This window comes from Saccopteryx bilineata, chromosome 10, assembly GCF_036850765.1.
Source record: "Saccopteryx bilineata isolate mSacBil1 chromosome 10, mSacBil1_pri_phased_curated, whole genome shotgun sequence".
NCBI lineage: Eukaryota > Metazoa > Chordata > Mammalia > Chiroptera > Emballonuridae > Saccopteryx > Saccopteryx bilineata.
Genome location: NC_089499.1, coordinates 30425686 through 30448401, shown reverse-complemented (window position 1 = coordinate 30448401; position 22716 = coordinate 30425686).

Sequence of the window (22716 nt, the reverse complement as noted above, 5' to 3'; positions counted from 1 at the left end):
AGAGGTGGGAGAGGTGGGAGAGGGTCAAGGGGAGGATAAAGGGTGATGGACAGAAACTTGACTTAAGATGGTGAACACATAATACCACATATAGATGATATATTATAGAATTGTACCCCTGAAACCTATATAATTTATTAAGCAATGTCACCCCAATAAGTTCAATTAAAAGAATAAATTTTTTAAAGAGAAAGAGAGCCTGTGGTTGCTTAGGAGGTGATGAGCAAGAGCCGTTTGCCCTCAGTTCTCTGCCATTAGTTGGTGTCTGCATGACCTGTGGTGGGTAGATTAGCACATAGTGCCACCATCAGCTCATGTCAATGAGGTGGTGGGGGCGCTTTCTGCTTTTCAGCTCCCACTGCTAGAAGACTAAGAAGACACTGGATAGGGCCAAGAGAAAAAAAATCATGGAGCAAACTATCTTGACTTTGTTTTCTTTGGGATTTTAAAGGTCAAAGACATTCTCCATGACCATACTTGATGCAGCCCAGCATACCAAAATAAGAAACAGGCTTTGGTATTTAGTACCAAACACAATCATTATGTATGAATGATACACCTTCTCATCGTGTGAGTCCTAAAAGCTAAAAGGAATGTGCAGGATCTAGTGCAAACCACGATTTCTCTGAGAAGAGAATTCTCTTCAGCCGGAAGTCAGTTATTCTCATAATACGCTTTCATGGGCTAAGTGGTATTTCACTGTATAAGTTGCCTAAGCAGCACACATTCGGTTGCCATCAGCCTCGAGAGCTGTAGGAAAAGAAAATGATCACTTATGTATCGTGGTGGCTTATCAGGAAACATGGAAGAATTAATGTATTTATTCTTTATACTGAGATTAAATGTAATTGCTTTAAAAAGATAATCATGCCATTGTTTGAATTGTATGCATTTCTTATGAAGAACTAATACATTTTCCTGTAGTCTGACAAAGTGTATGGTCTCTTATCCTCATTTCCCTGTGGATAAATACTTTGTTAATTAATAAAGTATTATATGAGCACTTAGTGTCTGCATTTAACAGTGCAAGGATTTCATTCAGATTATGTTAATAGATTGTTCGCATTATTTCTTGCATTAATTACAAGTTCTTGCTGTGGTTTCATCATAAGAGCATTTTTTCTATGAATACGGGGGGCTTTTTGGATTATTTTCTTGTTTGACTGCTAAAGTAATGCTAGGAAAATATTATTGTATGAAAACTACTCTCTAAGGCTTGGATCAAAAGATGAAAACATTCAATTATTTCAAAATCTTAGCGGCAACACAATTAGTTCGAGTCTGCCTTAGTTGAATTAAAATCAAGCAATTAGGCCATTTCTCTGGAACCCACAATATCTTACTAACACATTCATGAAATGGGTATTTCACATCATGATACCTCAGGCATAATTGTGAGAAAAACATCGAACAGGTTTCCTTCTAGTAGTTGATAAACGTAAAATGCGAAGGAAGAAAAATGCAGAGGCCACAGATGTGCAGGAGGTGTGACTTTCTTTTTCTCGAATCAACTTAGTTCTGCCTTACCCTTCTGCACTGTTGGGAAATGTAATCCCAGTTATTATGTAACACATCCCTCCCCACTCCTTCCTACCCAATGTTATAGAAAAGTCTGGAGTCTTAGGTAACTTCTAGAGATGAACAGCCTGCTATGCCATCAGTCATGAGTGCATGATGGTTATGACTGAGACATTCTGGGCCTAGTCCTCAGGGTCACTTCAGGTATGACTGCTCTCTCCGTGTCAAGCAGTGTGGCACGTTTTAGAAGGCTGGGACTAATTGTGTCCACTCTGGGGGTGAGTTGCCCCAGCTGTACATGAAGAATGCGTCCCTTATTGGTCTACAGTTGGAGCATCACCCTCAAGAACTATGGGATTTCCACTCTCTGATTCTCTGCCTCTCTTTTTTTCTTTTCTAGAAAACAGTTCCCTCCTCATACCTCTTACTCAAACAAGTACTTGCTGCTCTCTCTTTCTAGTTGCCCTCTGAAGCCATCTTAGCATTATCCTTGTAGGTTTTTTCAAGTCAGGGAGACTAGTTTCAGCGAACCACAGGTTTCTGCCAGGCTAAAACAGCTCGGAGTACTCTTTGCAGAGGAATCAGTGTGGAGAGGACCAGACAGTGCAAACGTTATTATCTTGGAACACAAACAGATCCTGGAACATAAACTGTTTACCAAAGACATGTAATTTTATTTTTAATAAATTAAACTTCACAAAACACAGTTCAGCTGTCATTATTCCATGTAAAGAGAGAAACCACTCAAAAAAAAAAATTAAATTAACCAGGTTGAACTCAAAATTTACAAAGGCCCAAATTTGACGTTCTCGATGACAATGTGATAAAATATTAACAGTTGCTGTTTTATCTAATTGTATTTGTTTACGAAAATTCTTAAGTTGTTTTTATTTTGTTTCTTAAATATTCCCATGAAGCACAGCTCTGAAATGAAGAAGCATATTTTCTTCCCTCCGTTTTTGTGCCCAAACACATTGTCAACCTCGCCTCTGGAGTCCCTCTGTTCCAATGCCTTCAAGACACAGCCAGCTCCGTATGTGTCTCCCTCATTCATGACCACCTCCTCCTGCTCTTTTTTTTTTTTTTTTTTTCCATTTTTCTGAAGCTGGAAACAGGGAGAGACAGTCAGACAGACTCCCGCATGCGCCCAACCGGGATCCACCCGGCACACCCACCAGGGGCGACGCTCTGCCCACCAGGGGGCGATGCTCTGCCCATCCTGGGCGTCGCCATATTGCGACCAGAGCCACTCTAGCGCCTGGGGCAGAGGCCAAGGAGCCATGCCCAGCGCCCGGGCCATCTTTGCTCCAATGGAGCCTTGGCTGCGGGAGGGGAAGAGAGAGACAGAGAGGAAAGCGCGGCGGAGGGGTGGAGAAGCAAATGGGCGCTTCTCCTGTGTGCCCTGGCCGGGAATCGAACCCGGGTCCTCCGCACGCTAGGCCGAGGCTCTACCGCTGAGCCAACCAGCCAGGGCTCCTCCTGCTCTTTGTATGCAGACTTCTCCTCTAAGTAAAGTAGTAGACTTAGCAAATAAAAAATACAGAGCAGTTCCTTCACTTTAAATGTCTGAAAATAATGAAGAATTATTTCGTATAAGAATGTCCCATGTAATACCTGGGACATACGTATACTAAAAATGTCTTCACTGTTTATCTGGATTTCAAAGTTAACTGTTTTCTGTCTTTTACTTCACCACCCTACTCAAACTGCCAGGTGAAGATTTTCCCCCACCCCCAACCTCTTCCACCCTCTCTCACAGAAAGTGGCTCCATTTAAAAAGTCATTGCCGCAAATGTGAAAGAGTCTTCAAAGGAAGCCACTGCTGTTGGAATACCCCAACACCTGTGATGAACATCTCAACCTGTGCTCCTAGATCTTGAGCTGTCTCAGAAATGGGACACTGGCCTTCAGAGGCACAAATCTAATCCCTTTCGGATTCCACATTTAGGTTAGAAAGAAAGAATCAAAATAAAAAATTAAATTTAGGTTGGAAGACAGTTTGCGTCACATAAAAAAAAAAAGAAAGAAAAACTTGACCAGTTTATAATAATCAGGGATTCCAAATTTATGAAATGAAGTTGTAAGGTATTTTTTTCCCGCCGAGGAAGAAGGAAGGGGCATAGCCACGAAGTGTGGAATAATAAAAGCTTTATTTAGTACAGTACATCCCATCTGATGATATTCCCTGGTCCCGGGGACAGAGGCCAGGGAAGTCGTCACATAGGGTGACCCACGTGGGGGATATTTACCTTTAGGGTGGTCGAGCTAATATAACGTGATGAAATCTCACTGGCTGACGATAATCGCTTTTTTCTAAAGGACTCCTGGGAAGTTTCTTTTGGTGCGCATGGTTGTGGGCGGCTCTAGCCAAAGTTCCCAGGTCTGGGTTCCTCACGTGACCTTCCCCCATTGCTGACCACTTTACATTCTGATCTTTTGTGTTAATTAGGGGCACCACTTATTCATCTGGCTACTTCCTGCTGATTAGGGGTGTCGTGGGGAGGGGAGATCAGAAGGTGGTGGCTTTGTGGGGTGTCAGGAGGAACATCTGTTTGTCTGTGAGTTGAGAAATTTCGCAGATGTGGTCCTGTAAGGATTTAAAAAAGAGAAGTAATAGGGGTATCTGCAGGGTCCAGCCTTTTGGTGAGCTGGAGATGGGTAGGGTCCAGTAAACTTGAGGCAAAACTGTATGCCAGGAGTGGTGTACGAAGCGGAAAAACTGCATGTCAGAGGTGGTGCGTAAAGGGGAAAAGAAGAGGTCCCATCCACTCCCATAACCAAGACCTGTGAGGGAAATACAGGTCCAGAGTGTGATGGCAAAACAGAGAAGGTAGCTTCTGTGTCCACAAGAAATGAGATGGACTTAGCTGTTCCTGCAGCATTACCCTGGGTTCAGCGTGGGTGAGGATGATGGAGGTCTCTGAGACCAGGCCGTGTCAGTCGTCCATGATGTCTAGGAGTTTGAACGATGGGCCCATCTGGCTAGCTTGGCCTTTCATCTGAGTGGCTTGTCCTCCACGTAAAGATGCTGAGGATGAGCCTGCTGCCCAAAGGGGGCAATCGCTCTGCCAGTGACCGGGCTGCTTGCAAATAGGGCAGGGCTCAGTGGGTAGCCATGGGCAGGGACACTGTTGGGCACAGTGACTCTGCTTGCCACACTTAAAGCAAGCTCCTGGTGGGGATTTTCTTTGATGCCCGGACTTGGGTCGGGCACCTCCTGTGCCTTGCCCCTGTTGCTCTGCCAGCCTCAGAGCTGCCACACAAGTCTGGGTTTGTTTGGAGCATTACCTTCTGCTGCATGCGGGCCTGGTGAACAGCCTCGGCCATTTTCTACTAGCTGCAACCATTGAAAATTTTAAATGCCATGTTCACAGGTCTCAGATAGGGGTTTGGGGGTTGAGAATAAGAGGAGGGGGGCTCCTAGGGAGCCCGGCACCCAGATCCAACCAGAACCGCTGGAGCCAGAGGCAGGACAGGACCAGAACTTCCTGCAAGAAAATTGGAGTTGGGCCTTGGGGTCCTGCAAACCCGTATAAGGGCCAATGGCAGGCTGAGAATGACCTGACAGAGGAGGGGCTTAAGAACACAGTGGAGAAGGGAGAGGCTCCTGGCCAGCAGGGGAGGAGAAAGAGAGACTGGTATTTTCAGGTGAATGAGAAACAGGATCCTGCGAAGGGAGGGGAGAGGGGCTCTTGGAGGGAAGAGACCTGAGCAAAAGAGGTCTGCAGAGGGACCAGAAAGGGGTCCTGAGAGAGGGGTGCCCCCGGGGGTCAGGCAGGAAGGGGAGAGAGTTGGGAGTCGATGAAGGAGGAAAGATTAGGAACAGAGAGTTTAGGTGAGGTTTCTCTGGCCTAAAAGGGCCTGCACTGTGTAGCAGGTGGCACAGAGATTAGGATGGGAGCACGAATAACCAGAAGCCCTGAATGTAAGGGATCTCCTAGGAGTTCCCAGATCTTTTGGCAATAGTTAAATTGATGAGAGTGTTAAAACTGAAAATCCCTTCAAGAGGCTACCTGGTTCGATTATCCAATGGGTTCTGTGGCCTGGCCACAGTGGAGAAGAACAACAGTTTCTTCTTCTTTAGGAAAGGAGAGATTTTGGATAAAGCAACTCCAGAAGTGTTTTTGGATTAGATTTAGATTCCTGTGCCCCCATGACCACCCTCAGTCCTTGGCGTGGTCAGAGTTGAGCATTGGCGTCCTGCAACTCAAGCTCTGGCTACTGGATGCATAGGTAAAGTGGATGAGCTTGGGGTGTCTCCACGGGCACACATGCACTCCGAATGGAATGGAAAAGAAGTCCCTGACGCAGCTGCAGTTTTGGACAGGGAGCCTCGGCGGAAAGAGCTGAGGGGAAGCTGGAGGCAGGGGACTTACCGCACCGTGCGCTGAAGTGGGTGGAAAGTCGGAGGTCTTGGTTCTGTCTCAGAGGGGCAGGGGGAGAGGAGCGGTCCTTGCAGACTTCTGACTCCTCCCAGGTTTTGGCACCAAATGTAAAGTATTTTTCCCTGCCAAGGAAGAAGGAAGGGGCATAGCCACGAAGTGTGGAATAATAAAAGCTTTATTTAGTACAGTGCATCCCACCCAACGATGTTTCCTGATCCCGGAGACAGAGGCCAGGGAAGTCGCATAGGGTGATCCACATGGGGGATATTCAAAGAGTCTATAGGGTGGTTGAGCTAATGTGACATGGTGAAATCTCATTGGCTGGCAGATAGTCACTCTTTTCCAAAGGACTCCTGGGAAGTTTCTTTTGGTGCGCATGAGTGTGGGTGGTTCTAGCCAAAGTTCCCAGGTCTGGGTTCCTCACGTGACCTTTCCCCATTGCCGACCACCTTACAAAAGTGAAAACAATTTCACAGTGCAGATGAAATGAAAGGTTTAGGGTTGTTCTTTAACTAGATAGCACTAGATTTAGGAAAGAAGGCTTATTCCTTCAATAGTTCTCTTTAGAAATCATCCATTTGGAGTATGAAAACCCTTGTTATGAAGAGAGAGGTGTGGCTAGGGAAGCAAAGACCATTGAACTTGGCCATTGTGCTTTGTCAAGCACTTAATATAGGAGCAAAGGTAAAGTAGCAAGAATTGTTCCTATAGGACAACAGATTTAAACTTCTAAGCCAGGCTTTATAAAATATGAGTACAAAGGCAGGGAAAGTAGAGGTTTTTATTTCAAGGCCAAGTAAAAGCCGTGTTGGGTATGGTTTTTGTGGTTCAATAAAGTCTCTAAGACATTTTCAAGTCAAACATGTTTCTGAGCCTCGCAAGGATATTCCATAAATGGTTTTTCTTAAGTTGTTGCTTATTGAATCAAACCTGAATCTGGCCGAGTAACAGCATGGGCCAGGGGAAAGCCAGTAGATGATGCATTAATGTAGCCTTGAAAATAATTTTCAAGTCTTACTCAGCAACAAAATTTGGTTACATTCCTCTTCAGATGGAATGATTTCATTTCTTTGTTTTCTTAATTGGCCCATCTTCTACAATAGCCATTTACATCAAGCATTAAGGTTATCAAAAGAGTATTTCTTATTATAATTAATTCTAAGGGATAGGAGAAAACCATCTTCTTTAGTGAACACATAGTGAGGAAATTTGACATTCAACCATATTTATACAGAAAGACATTATACAGAAAAATAGTCAGTTGTCTATTAAGGCAGATCTGTGTTTAAAGCTCATCTCCACCATTTACTACAATAGCTTTGTGACTTTGGGTAGGTCCATTAACCTCTCTGAGTCTCTTTCCTTAATTGTAATATGCCATAATAATGTGCCGCATACATGACAGTTATAAGAGTTAAAAATAATATGTGTAAAGTGCTTCACACATAATAATACCTACCATTTAATGAGGTTTATTAAGCTACCCCGAGGCTCATAAAAGAGAATTGCTAAGACCTCTCGGGTGACATTTCTCAAAATGTGTTGAGAAAACACTAGTCCTTATTAGTCTTATAAAGGGATTCTACTATCAAGTAAGTTTAGGGAGTGTGTTCTATAGGCACCTATTAGAAATTGTCAAACTCATTGATTTTTTTTAAAAGATGTGGAGAAACCCTGCAACTAAGAAATCTGTTTGTTTAACACAGATTTTTTTAACCAAGCTTAAGAATCTAATAACCTTTTAACTGGCATCAACAGAAATTCCGGCCTTAGGCAAATCTTGCCTCTTGAATCAAAAAAAAAAAAAAAAAAAAAAAAAAAAAAAGCAAATTTATTGATATTTGTCCAGTGAAGGATGTATTTCTACTTGTGTTGATTTCACCTTTGCTACCTTTCTTTTTTGCTAATTTTTTTGTTGTTGTTTAACTTTCAGTTTTAATTCATAAAAAGAAATTTGGAGAAAATGCCGTTCATTAAAAATGTACTAGTTCATCTTCCTTTCCTGTCTGCCCCCGTCTGTCTGTCTTTGTCTCTTTTCTCTCTCTCACTAAATAATAAATAATGTGCCAGTTCATTTTCTTATTGAGGGGTAACTTTTTTGGGGGGTGCAACTTTTTTAAAATTTTTTTTAAGATTTTATTTATTCATTATTGAGAGAGGAGAGAGAGAGAGAGAGAAGGGGGGAGGAGCAGGAAGCATCAATTCCCATATGTGCCTTGACCAGGCAAGCCCAGGGTTTTGAACCGGCAACCTCAGCGTTTCTAGGTTGACACTTTATCCACTGCAGGGGGGTGCAACGTTTAAGTTTAAAATTTTGTTACCTGCCCTGATGCATTTTTAAGGAAACAAGAAAATGCATGATTCCTTTGTCTTCTGATAAAATGATGGGGACTGTGGATGTCGTAGATCCTGGATTGCCTGCCCTCATAAGAGCTGAGCTCTCTCCTTGACTCATCCTCTCAATTTCATCTGATTTGCTCTCACTGCTCTCTCCACCTCGGACATCACTTCACCATCCTAATAGAAATATAATACACTCTTCTGTTGTTTTGTCTTCAAACTTTACCTCTTCCTCACCTAGGCACTTTGTTCCCATGAACACTTGTCTGTAAGCAGCCTTTCCACAAACAGCTGTACAGAATGTCAACAAACGAGACCATTTCCTCACTTAGGTTCTACATTTCAGCGTCTGCTTGACTTTCCTGTTTCCCAGGATCCCAACAGAAAGATCCTTACCTGACCTATACCAACTTTAAGACTTAGATCCACATACTTTTAATAACTCAAAAGCCAATTGTTGGTAACCAAAGAATCAAGAGTTATTGGTAATACATAGATAGGGCAGCAGCGATTGTTACCTGGATAGTAAAAATGACTTGATACTTAGGACAATGACATACATTAGCAGATTGATAATACAGTCTTACTTGTGTACTGTTTTGGGTCTTTGGAAGAAGTAGTCTATCGGTAATAATCCAGAAGCTTCCAATTTGCTCCCATCCAGCCTTTTGAAGCATTTTCATACCTGGCCATTGTACAATGAGCTTAGAGATCAACAGCTCCCATCCCATAGGCCTTGTAGAAAGTGCCAGTTGTGACAGGCAGCCAGATAATTCATCCTGTAATCTCACTTTCTAGAACACTGAGCCATCAAACAGCCTGCTGGTTTGGCAGAGGCTGCCTCAGTGATGTCCAAGACCAGGGCCATGGCGGGAAAGGGCTGAGGTGTTTTGGCACCGAGGATGGAGAATGGTTGCTGAGCACCTGCCCACAGTACGCTTGCTTCCAGGTGCTTTGACAAACACCTTGGCTTTTTTATGACTCTGAAATTATTCCTCAGCCCAACATTAGACCATAAACAAAGAGGAATACGGATGAACTCCCTGTATAGTGAAATGTAAGACCCCTATTATAGCAGAAGGCAATCTACCTACTCATAATCAGTCTTTGATAGTGTTTTTGTTGTGTCATTGACTTCATGCATATAATAGCTTGTTGAAATAAAATTCAAGCATAGGTTTCCCATCAAGTTTCAACTTTCCAAAGTAAGAGGATTTTGAACAAGAAGTCTTGTAATAAGAGCTAACACACATAGCACTTTTCCAATACAAGCACTATTCTAAATACTTCCCTCCTACTAACTCTCTTAATCCTCACAACAATCCTATAAAGTATATACTATTATGATTCACAATTTAGAGATGAGAAGTGAAGTTCTTTAAATATGGATACTGAAATGTTGTGTTTGATGGTGAGCAGTTACAGAACCAATCGCCCCATCACTGGGAGGAGGCAGCAGGTGAGCATGAAGAAAGGACTTGTGGTGAAGGGCGGAGGCCTTCGACATCGCGACTGCCTGAATGATCATTGAAAGAAAGCCATTCCACTCACATTTGGCCTCAGTTTTGCTATCTGTAAAATTAACATATGCTCATCTTTCCCTAGAGTATTTAAAAACATCATGGAAATCCACAGTAACCACTGTGAATGACGGGAGCCACTATTAATAAGTAACTTAAAGCTGTTGAAATGTAAGAGCCACAGTTTGAGCCATGATTACCCAATTCCTTGGGCAGTATTTTGTGTCCTGTAACTAGAATTAAGAAATGACTAAGAGTTCTTTCTCTGGCACCATTTACAGGTCAAGACTCCGAGTCTATCCTTAAGGAAGAGAGCCAGTCATATTTCATTCAGAGTGAATTTTCTAGTTGGGTCCAAATATTAGGTTGAACTAAATAAAATTGTCTATATTCAACCATTTTTGTCTTAGAAAATGATAATTATACATGACCAATCTAATATAAAGCCCTACTTTATGGGAATCCTGGGAAAAAGCATGTTTGATTAGGTTAATTCTACAAAAGAATAGGCTAAAGTATCTAACCAAACCAATTAACCTTTATCAAACCTATAGTAACCTTGAACACATAAAGGGGAGGTAGACGTGCAAACTCTACTAATTAATTTCTTGAGTCAGTTTATGAGATCATGGGTAGTAATAGAGGTGATATACCTGAAAACCTAGGATTTTTTTCCTCACCCCTAGTGTTCCCAGAAAACTTGGTGCAACCATGCTCAACCATGATAGCATGAAATTGTATATACAAATCTGCTAGACCCCTTGCAAAACAAATAAAACAGGACAATTACAAGTCCTCTTCCTAGGGCTTTATTCTTTTCTTTGTTTCTTTCTTTTTTTTTGGAAAGACAGTGAAGTAATGGAATGGGACCCTAGCATTTCTACAATTCGCATCATAATCTGTGATATATTCCTACAAAAACCGATTTGGAATCATTCCAGTTCATGTTGTCAGTTTGGACTCAGACAAGAAGTACAAATGGGCAGATAATTTTTTTGATAATGAAATCTTTTTTGGAAGACCCTAAGCTATGTCACTGGTGCCGTCTGATACTGCAGTGCCATCAGCACGAAGGGGAACAGCTCTGCTCTAAAGCACCTGGCAGAAAGGCTCATGTCTCTGCATCTCAGGAGCATGAGCAATAAACATCATGTTACTGTAAATTCCATTTTTATAGCAGAGATTAATAATGCATGAGCATGCCTTTCTTACTGCCATTCCAATGAATTTCCAGAAGACCTTTAATTCTAATTTTTTTAAAAAAGGTGTTTACATTTTTCACATTATCATGTGTGTGCTGTATATGTAGTGAAAGATACAAGCACATAAAGAAAAAATACAAATTATGGATTTGGGAAGGATCATCTGTTTAACCACGGCCATTTTTGATGTCTCTGGGGAGACCCAAAGTGTCACTACACATATTTGAAAAGGAAGAAAGGAACAGAAGCATATTGATATTATATTTTTATGGGGATTCCATTATTTACAACTGAATTATGCAGGTGAATGCAAAGGAATGCTTTCTTAACACTCCTCCAAGAAATCCCTTAGAAATTGAAAATTAGTGTGAAGGTTGACTCTGGACCAAATGGTCTGGAAAATACCATTTATAAGAGAATGCATGTTCACCTTCACATAAGGTACACACATGCACAGACATAATGTGTGCACACATAATATGCACAAATACACACACACTGTATATGTGTGTGTGTTTTCACAAATAGAATGTGATAACTAAGACTGTCTTCCTGCAGTCAAGATATAAGTTGTTAAACTGCAAACTATTTTTTAGTCTATGAAATCATTCAGTCTCACACTTAGACCACAGATGGGAAATTATGTTTGGGAGACCCACCTGTGAGCTCTTTGGCTTGCTGTGATTAAATTAGCCAGCTAAGCAGTTGGGTGAAAAGTACTTACATTCCATCACTTGGATTGTTGCATGAGCTCTACAACTTCTGCTTGTCTCTCTGTTTTTGGCTCCTCCTCTTCTTTATTATGTTATCCCAGATTTTTAATTGATCTTATTTTTAGATGTTAGTTACTGTCTCTCCCCAACCCCCACTACACACACACACAATGTAGGTGGGCTGTTAATTGCATGAGGCCATTGGAATAGTCATATACCTATCTTTAGGGCCCATTCTTCAGATATTGATTTTACAAAATAACCTCAGAGGGATGTACCAACCCCGCTGTGAGATAATTTGAGTTTTGCTTGTGCTCACCTCATGTGGAAGATGATGATAATTGTTGACCTAATATTAACTTCTTCTTCCATGTTCAGGGTGGCAATGTACCCAGGCTGAAAATAGTCTACTGCAGCTAGAGATGACCATGGGACATAATTTAAGCCAGTAAAGTGGCCATGGCTTTCTGAGAATGTTTAGATTTCTCAATACAGGTATTATTCCTTCCTGTTTGACCTCTTTTCTTTCTGTAATGGAAATGAGATGAAGGTATAGTTAGTATATTGCAACCAGGAGGTAGCAAGGGGCTCAGATTCAGTACCTTTGTACTTTCTATTATTTGATCAAAGTAAATCTTATAGGCTTAAGGGACTATAGTCATGTTTTCTGTTATTTGCAGCTGACCCCTTCCACAGTTGACATACAGTTTTAGCCAGTGTTATCCAAAATGACAGGACCAATAAAGATTTATTAAGAGGAACTGACTCACATGATTATGGAAGTGAGAAGTCCCACAATATGCCATCTGTAACCTGGAGACACAAGAGAGCTGATGGTGTAGTTATAGTCTGAGTCCAAAGGCCTAAGAACCAGGAGAGCCTGTGATGTAAGTCCTAGTCCAGAGGCAGGAGAAGACCAATGTTTCAGTTCACACGGTGAAGCAGAGAAGGTGCCTTCTCCCCTTCTCCATTGTTTTATACTAACCAGTCCCTTAATAGATTGGATCGTGCCTACCTACATTTTGGAGGCTCATCTGCTTTACTCAGTCTACTAATTCGAATGCTAATGTTGTCCAGAACAACCTCAAAGATACACCCAGAAATTTTTAACCAAATATCTGAAAACCCTTTAATCCACTCAAGTTGACATAATTTAAACCATCACCTATACCTTACATTGCCTTAATACCAATAATAATTTTTTTTTTTTTTTTTTTGGTATTTTTCTGAAGCTGGAAACAGGTAGAGACAGTCAGACAGACTCCCGCATGTGCCTGACCGGGATCCACCCGGCACGCCCACCAGGGGTGACGCTCTGCCCACCAGGGGGCGATGCTCTGCCCCTCTGGGGCGTCGCTCTGCTGTGACCAGAGCCACTCTAGCGCCTGGGGCAGAGGCCAAGGAGCCATCCCCAGCGCCCGGGCCATCTTTGCTCCAATGGAGCCTTGGCTGTGGGAGGGAAAGAGAGAGACAGAGAGGAAGGAGGGGGTAGGGGGTGGAGAAGTAAATGGGCACTTCTCCTATGTGCCCTGGCTGAGAATCGAACCCAGGTCCCCCGCACGCCAGGCTGACGCTCTACCGCTGAGCCAACCGGCGAGGGCCAAGAATAAATTTTTGAAAAGTACTATATATAAACTAGACTTCACAGTTATTTAGAGAATTTACCTTTGATAGCAGAAGACATTCTTCTTAAGTACACATGAAATATTCTCCAGAACAGACATATGGTAGGCCATGAAACAAGCCTCAGTAAATTTCAAAGGATTTAAGTAATACAAAATATGTCCTTGCTTACAATTTCACCTTAGGGAAATAAAAAAGATGATAAAGGTATGCTATGAGCAATTATATAACAGCAAATTATATAACAATTAAAATAGAAAAAAATCCTAGAAAGACAGAAAAAAAAAACCTAACTGAAGAAGAACTTAAAAATCTGAACCCACTCAAAACAAGTAAAAAGATTGAATTAGTAAACAAAAACTTATTAGGACAATTCCAGGACTAAATACACAGCTTCACTGATGAATTCTATCAAACACTTAAAGGAGAATTAATATCAATTCTTAATAAACTCAGCCAAATCATAAAAGAGGAAAGGACACATTCCAGATTCCAAAACCAGACAAAGTCATTCCAAGAAAACTAAAGATCAATATCTTTTATAAATATAGATATAAACTTTTTCAACAAAATACTAATAGATTGAGTCCAAGAATACATAAACAAATTATATACCATGACAAAGTGAAACTTACCTTAGGATTACAAGGGTGTTTTAACATAAAAAATCAATTATTGTAATATACCACATCAAGAGAATAAAAAACAAAACCATATAATCAGCTCAGTAGATGCAGGAAAAGCATTTAATAAAATTTATCAGTTCTTCATGATAAAAACACATAACTAGGTAGGAATAGATGGTGCTTCCTCAACTTAGTAAAGGACATCTATGAAACACCCATAGTTAATATCATAATTAATACTGAATGCTTAATACTGAAATACTAAATGCGTTCCCTCCTAAGATCAGAAACCACTTCTAGTCACTCCACTCAATATTGTGCTAGGCTTTTTAGCCAAGGAAATTTGGCAAGAAAATAAAATAAAAAATATCCCATGTTGGAAAGAAAGAAGTATTACTATCTCTATTTGCAGATGACATGATTTTGTATGTAGAAAATTCTAAGGAGCTTACTGAAAATATTAGGGCTAATAAATGAGTTACACAGGTTGTAACATACAAGATCAATATACAAAATCAAATGTATTTCTATATGATAGCAACAAGAAAGTTAAAAAATGAAATTAAGAAAACAATTCAATTTAAATTAGCATTACAGCCCTGGCTGGATAGCTCTGTTGGTTAGAGTATCATCCCAATGTGCAAAGGTTGCCAGTCAGATCTTTAATCAGGGCACATACAGAAGCCGATTAATATTTCTGTGTCTCTATCTCCCTTCCTCTCTCTCTAAAATCAATCAATAAATAAAAAGAAATAAAATAGCATCACAAAGAATGAAATAATTAGGAATAAATTTAACAACAGAAGTACAAGACTTAAACACTGAAAACTATAAACATTATTGAAAGAATTCAAAGAAGATCTAAATAAATGTAAAGACATAATGTTGTTAAATTGGCAATGCTCCCTAGGTTGATCAACAGATTTGACACAATCACATCAAAATGCCAGCTGACTTCCTTGTAGAAATTGACAAAGTATTCCTAAAGTTCATGTGGAAATTCAAAGAACCTAGACCAGCCAAAAAATCATGCAAAAGAACAAATTTGGAAGACTCACACTTCCGGATTTTAAAATTTATTACAGAACTAAACTAATCAAGACTGTTATAAAAATGTACATTTAGATCATTGAAACAGAATTGAGAGCCTAGAATTAAAACCTAACATCAATCTTCAACAAAACTGGCAAGAAAATTCAATAGGCAAAAGTATTCTTTTCAACAAATGATGCTGAGACAACTAGACATCCACCTGCAAAACATGAAATTGGACCCTAACTCATACCATATAAACATGAACTCAAAATGCATCAAAGACCTAAATGTAAGAGCTAAAAGTATAAAACTCTTAGAAGGAAATATAGGCATGAGTCTTCATGACCCTAAATTGGTTTCTTAGGCATAATACAAAATGCACAAGCAAAAAAGACCATCTGGGTGGAACATATATAAGCAAAATAAAAATACTTCCGTTTTAAAATACTCCATCAAGAAAATAAAAAGAGAATTTACAAAATGGGATAAATAAAACTTTTGTAATTCTTACATCTGATAACAACAATCAGATACCTCTTCCCATCCACTACAATGGTTATAATAAAAAGGACAGATAACGCATGCTGGTAGGATGTGGAGAATTCAGAACTCACATACACAGTAATATTGTGAATGTAAAGTAGTGCAGCCACTTTGGAATAAGTCTGGAAGTACCTGAAAGGTTCAAACATTAGAATTACCATGTGATCTGGCAATTACACTGCTAGGTATAGACCCAAGAGAAAAAGAAACAATTGGCTTATATAAAAACCTACAATCTGACTCTGGGCGAGGGGTATGCAACGTAATTTAATGACAAGATAACCTAGACATGTTTTCTTTGAATATATGTACCCTGATTTATTAATGTCATTCCCATTAACATTAATAAAAATTTATTTAAAAAAAAACCCTGTACATGCATGTTTCTAGCAGTCTTATTTATAATAGTCACAAGGTGGAAACAACCCAAAAGTCCATCATATGATAGATAAATCAACAAAATTGGAATATTCACACAACAAAGTCTTATTTGGCCATAAGAAAAAAGTGTGGATACATGCTACAAATGGATGAATCTTGAAAACTTTGTGCCAAATGAAACAAGCCAATCATGAAGGACCACATATTGTGTGACTCCATTTATATGAGATGTCCATTATAAGCAGACCTATAGAGACAGAAAGTAGATTAATGGTTACTGTGTGGCCAGTAGATGCAGCTGTTGTGGCCATGCACATGCAGGTTCTCACTGGATTCGGGCAGATGGTAAAGAAACAGTAGAGTCAAAAAATGGTGGGCTGTTCCGTTATTAAAGTCTCACACCGGCCAACAAGCAATACACAGGGAAAACACTTCCCTTTCACTCAGGGCTCCCAAAGCCACTGACATTCTCCGGTTCCACAACCAGGAGAATCTTCTCCGGTTTCTCCTGGAATCAAAGGCCTCACCAGTCTCAGCAGAGCTCATAAAAGCCCCTCACCTCTTGTTCAGCATCTGCATATCTTCTCTCTTTTCCTGCCAATATGGCTTCTCTCTGCACAAACTCTGCAAAAACATGGCTTCCTTCCTTCTCTTTTCAATACTTTCCATCAAGAAAACCTCTCCTTCAGTACATATTAGCAGGACAATGACCCTTCCCAAGCAGAAAGGTAATTTGCAGTCTCACCGATCACATACCTGGCACTTCCCAGTGTCATTTTTTTTTTAACACTAAAAGTGAGCAAACTCAAAAAATACAAATTTTACAAACTCATTTGCCCAACAGTTACCTAGGCTTGGAGGGGTATAGTAGGGAAGGATTAGGGGTGATAGATAGTACCTAAGCAGTATGGAGTTTCTTTTGAGGGTGATAAAAATATTTTAAAGTTGATTGTGGGGATGAATACACAATTGTGAGTGTGCTAAACGTCATTGAATCACACGCTTTAAATAAGAGAATTGTATGGTACGGTACCAATTAGGCAGCTTAACACAGAGTAATAGCCAAATGTTAGAGTCTTTGTAAGTTAAGAAAAGTGGGACACACATATGGAAATGCATAAATCACATATATTTTCTCTTTTTATTATAGTACTCGCTAGCCACATGTGCCTACCCAAATTTCCATTTTCATTAAAGTTAAGCATAATTCTAAATTCAGCTCTTTACTTGCAGTTACAATATTTCAAGTCTTCAATATTCACATGTGGCAAGTGGTCCCATATTAAACAATGCACACATTGAGAAAATTTAATTGGGCAACACTGGTATCTATAATCTATATATCATAAATGTACTTTTATATTTATAACTTTATAAATTGTCCTACTTAAGAACAATTTCTTACTTGGACATGTTTGTCCTTTTTCATTTTTTCCCCTAATAACAGATATTATTTCTTTAATGTTCTTACCTTGAAAAAATTAAAAAAAAACGTTGCTGAGCTATATTAGCTCTGTGCTCCTATCTCCAAACTCATCAAGAAGTTCAGAACCATTGATATATATAATATTTTCAACAGCATCTCAGTTTGAAAGTTCATATAGAAGAAAAGTAGTTTGTAAGACTGAAGGCAGAGAAGGACCAGAGTCTTGACATAGCAAGATCTATCTTATTAGTATGTAAATAATGGGTATTAATTTAGAAACAAAGGTGGTTTTGACAGTGAGGTGCTAATATTTCAATCAACCTTATCTGAGGGAGAAACACTCAATTGACTGAATCAATGGCATTTAAGGAAGAAGATTACTTCAGTTGCTGTGTCACTCAAGAATAAGAAGAAAAGGGTAAAACATATTCTATTGATATATGTTGTCTTCCAAGTTTGCTTTTGCATTGTCCTCTGTCTGTGTGTTTGATTGTATTTTATGTCACCCTGGTGAACAATACCACAATGTGTCAAGACCATTAGAACTCAACTACAAAGGAGCTAAGAACAGAGTTCTGGTTTTCATGTCTATCAGCAACTTCCGCTTAGATCTGGAGGCCTTAAATTAACTCAAGCAAAAAACATATCAGACACAATGCAGAACAGGCAATCTCACAAAAGACTTCCTTTATGGCTCATCAGAGTAAATTTCTTGTCAAAATACCCCCCCCCCCCGTGCTAAGTAAAGGTTATCTATTCATATGAACACCTGACTTATAAAATCAATCAGGGTACAATAAAAAAGATGCCTGCTTTTTGCATGCATTCAAGTTGTTGCTTCCATTAACTTAACTTCCTAAAAATATATTTCATTTTTTAGTCTGCTCTGCATAACTCATTAACATGATAATCGCCAGCAATAATTGCCTGACGTGAGTAAAGAAAATCACGAAAGATGAAGAGTTGAATTACCACTTAATGAAAGAAGAAAAAAAAAAAAGAAGACAATTTAAATCAACAGTCTACGATACTGCCACCACTCCCTTCCTTGAGAAAATGTATAGTAATTGTGTTTCTTGGAGCTTGATGTGTTTATAAATGAGGATTCTCAGACAGTGAGTTCTCAGAATGATTCTGAGGGTTTAATTGATGATATGAATCAGACAAACTCAAAAATATTTGCTCAGCAATCTAAAGATGGGTTTTATGACAACTTGCAAAATAATAGTATTTTAGACTATTTCGCAATTATGTCTACGGTAACTAGAATCCCTGACCAAATGAAATGTTTCTTCTTGGTCTTCAAAATGTATGGAATTTATCAAGGACACATTTGATGATTTGGGAAACTTAATGGGTATCCTTAAATCAGTGCTTCTCAACTAGAACTGATTTTGACTCCCAAAAAAACATTTGTCAATGTCTTGAGAAATTCGGGGTTATCCCAACTTAGAGGATGCAACTGGCATGGCATTTAGGACAACCTCCTGCAACAAAGAGTCACCTGGATCAAAATATCAATTCAACAAAGCTGAGGAATCCTGATTTATTTATTTATTTATTTTATTATTATTATTTTTTTGTATTTTTCTGAAGCTGGAAACAGGGAGAGACAGTCAGACTCCAGCATGCACCCTATCGGGATCCACCTGGCACGCCCACCAGGGGCAACGCTCTGCCCACCAGGGGGGATGCTCTGCCCCTCTGGGGGGTCGCTCTGTTGTGACCAGAGCCACTCCAGTGCCTGGGGCAGAGGCCAAGGAGCCATCCCCAGCGCCCGGGCCATCTTTGCTCCAATGGAGCCTTGGCTGCGGGAGGGGAAGAGAGAGACAGAGAGGAAGGAGAGGGGGAGGGGTGGAGAAGCAGATGGGCGCCTCTCCTGTGTGCCCTGGCCGGGAATCGAACCCGGGACCCCTGCACGCCAGGCCGACGCTCTACCACTGAGCCAACCGGCCAGGGCCAGGAATCCTGATTTATATCAACAAAAGGACCTAAAAGCTTACTATATAAGGTAGCAACTTCAATAAAGAGATATCTCTTAATAACAAAGAGAACGCAGAGAAGTCTGATCAACGCTAAAAAAAAATTAATACAGTATTTTACAAAACAATCATTGATTTTACAGTTTAGTGAGCAAGCTGGAGCTAGGGATATGGGAGAGGGAGGATAATGACACATTCCTCCAGCTGCCCTTCCTGGCCCAGCCTTCACATCCTGGTGATTTAGGTCTGGTGAGTGTCAGATAATCAGCAGTCTCGAATTGTAGCAAAGTGTAATTATGATTTATCATCTTTATAGCTATTTCTTGAATCTGTAAACATATGAGTTATTATGAGAAACAGATTAAGTGGGTTGACAAGTTCAGCCAAGTACACATGTGAGAGGATATTACAGTGAAATTTTGGCAGATGCCTTAAAGCAGTGGTTTTCAAACATGAACGCACATCAGAACCACCTGAAAGGTTTATTAAAACAGACTTCTGAGCTGAACCCTTAGAATCTCGGATCCAGTTGGCCTTGGGTGGACTCAGAATGGGTGTTTTTAATAAGTTCCCCAGAGATATCAATTATGCTGATCTGGGACCACTGTTTGAGAACCACAACCCTAACTCAATGGATATGGATCTTAAAATGAAGGGCAGTGCAAATGTGATGCAAATTTTTTTAGAGAAGGTGGCTAAAGCTCCGCCCCACAAAAAGGATGTAAAAGAGTATAAGTTTAGAGATGAGTGAAGTGGAGGGTTGTATGTGCTGAGTCCCATCCCCTCATGGGTGGCAGGGGTGGCTGGCGAGTGTAGGCACCTCCCTTCCCAAGTGGAGAAAAAGCTTCAATCTGATCACTTAGATATGTCCCTTAACGTTCATAAATACAGAGAGAACTCATATTTCTCTCTCACCCGAGAAATCTAAACAGCCAAGGAGACTGGTTAGATCTGAGAACAGGGCAGATGGGAAGTGAGTAATGTGTTGGAGTTAGCCTGCACTGCTGGAGTTTTTCAGGGAAAAGGGTGGATGTGTCCCCAGCTGTAGATCGTGTATGGGTTATGTGCAAGGGACTCCACCCGGGCCTTCTTAAATTACTTCCAAACGGGCAGCTTGCAAAGGGTAAGTAGAAAAGGCTGGAGGGATTGCTGCAGAAAGGGCCTGGGAGGGAATAGAATACCAGCTATGCTAGCAATACAGTTTCCTTCAACAAAGTGATGACAGGTGGAGAATTTCTCCCAGAAAGAGGGGCATGAATGTCTGCAACAACCTAGTGAAGTACTTCCAGAAAGTTCCTTTTTAAATGCCTGGCAAATCTCAGGAGGAATGAAGTTAGGTAAATAGACGCCCACCTGAGAAGTGAGAACTTTTACCCTTAGTGCGTCTCCCTCTCGCCCCCAACTCTGGAAGTGTTACAAGCAAGGTTTGTCAGATGATGGAGAATGGACCAAATATGAGTACGGAAAAGATGCCAACTCCACGCTCTTTCCTGACTCTGGCTCTTCTGTCTGCAGGGGACTTCGGCAATGGAGGAGGGGATATTTTTCGGTACTAGTGAAACTGAACTTCTAAGTTACTAAGCCATGGGTGTGTTTGTAATTTCAGTTGACTGGAGAATTGTTAGTTTTACTGAAGAGGGCCCAGTAAAGTCAAGGGCTTGCCTGAGATTTGACGGAGAAGCAGGATTTGTTTAACAGTACAGATTTAAAATAAGAATTGAAAGCTGAGATTAAAGTTGCCGTTGCCTGGTCACGCCTCCATGAGTGATGTGTCTTCAGTAACGGTTATACACACAGTATCTATCATAAGGTCTGTGAATGAGTTTCCTGCTACACAAATTCACATCTGAGCCATCCTTCCCATTTGTTCCCTGCTTCTTCCTTTGATAAAAGAGATCAAGTATTATTTTATAAAATGTGGCTAAATGTAAGCCAAAGAAAAATCTGATAAATAGCTGTTGGAATTCAGAAACACCATGTTCCTTCCAGGACAGATAACTAACCCAGAGAAATTTACCAGGAGTTTGAAGTCTTCAATAACCTTAATGCTTAGGTGAGCAACTGAATAAACCATTTATGGATTAGGTTTTTATATAGACAGTTGCAAAGCAAGAATGAAAGAATACATAAGAACAGTAAGGGCCTGACCTGTAGTGGCGCAGTGGATAAAGCGTCAACCTGGAAACGCTGAGGTTGCCGGTTCAAAACCCTGGGCTTGCCTGGTCAAGGCACATATAGGAGTTGATGCTTCCTGCTCCTCCCCCCTTCTCTCTCTCTCTCTCTCTCCCCTCTTTATAATGAATAAATAAAATCTAGAAAAAAAAAAAAAGAACAGTAAGGATGGGTATCTCAGCTGGATCTGCCTTGCATATTTAATTGTTAGGAACTGTGACTGTGACAGTGAACTCATCAGGCCTGCTGATTTCTTCATCCTCTTAATATGCCCTGATTGCTGTCACCTTTTTGATCAGATCCCCAGTCAATATTAGTCAGTGAGTCATCATCTCTACAGATAACATTCCATGTTGGTTAGGATGTACTGATGAAGATATTTTTTGTGAACTATGGAAATGATAATTTTGGAACAGAATTTGGCAACTGAATCAGAGAGAGATCAGAGAAACAGAACCAGTATTACCTATCCATCCACCTGAGATATTTGTATATGTGTACACAACAGATACACACATGATACTTGTCTATGTGATATATGTGTAGACATGTATATAAGATACATGTATCTATATACTACATATATGTATATGGCATATATACACATATTTGATGTCTATGCCTAACAAGGAATTGACTTAAGTGATTGTGGAGTTACTGGTAGACAAATCTGAAATCCAGAGGGGAAAGGCAGACTAGAATTTCTCAACAGGAGCTGAAACTGCAGGCCACAGAAGGAATTTTCTATTCTTCAGGAAAGCTTAATTCTGCTCTTAAGACCTTTCAACTCAATGAACTGGGCCCACCCAGATTATGAGGATAATCTTCTTTACTTAATATTAAATATTTACAGGAGTTAATCACATCTATAAAATATTATCACAACAATGCTTGAGTTAGAGTTTGATTGAATAACTGGAGACTTTTTTCTACTTAAGCTGACATATAACACTGGTCATCACAGTCGCTTTATCAAAAGGCTTAAAGAACTTCCTACCATGTGAGTCAGGATACTAATTCCTGAAATCTATCCTAAAGGAAATAATCAGAGGTGTGCACAACATTTTATAGGTATTAGTTATTAGTGGCTCACTCCAATTAGTATCATGGACCAAAGCTCTATCCCACGAGCCATAGGCAAAAACACTCTACCCCAGAAAGCATACTAATTTGGCAAGTTCAAGACAAGGTCATTATTGAGTTACTGACTAATAAGTTGTTTTAATAAAAAGTGGAAAGGGATTAAAGGT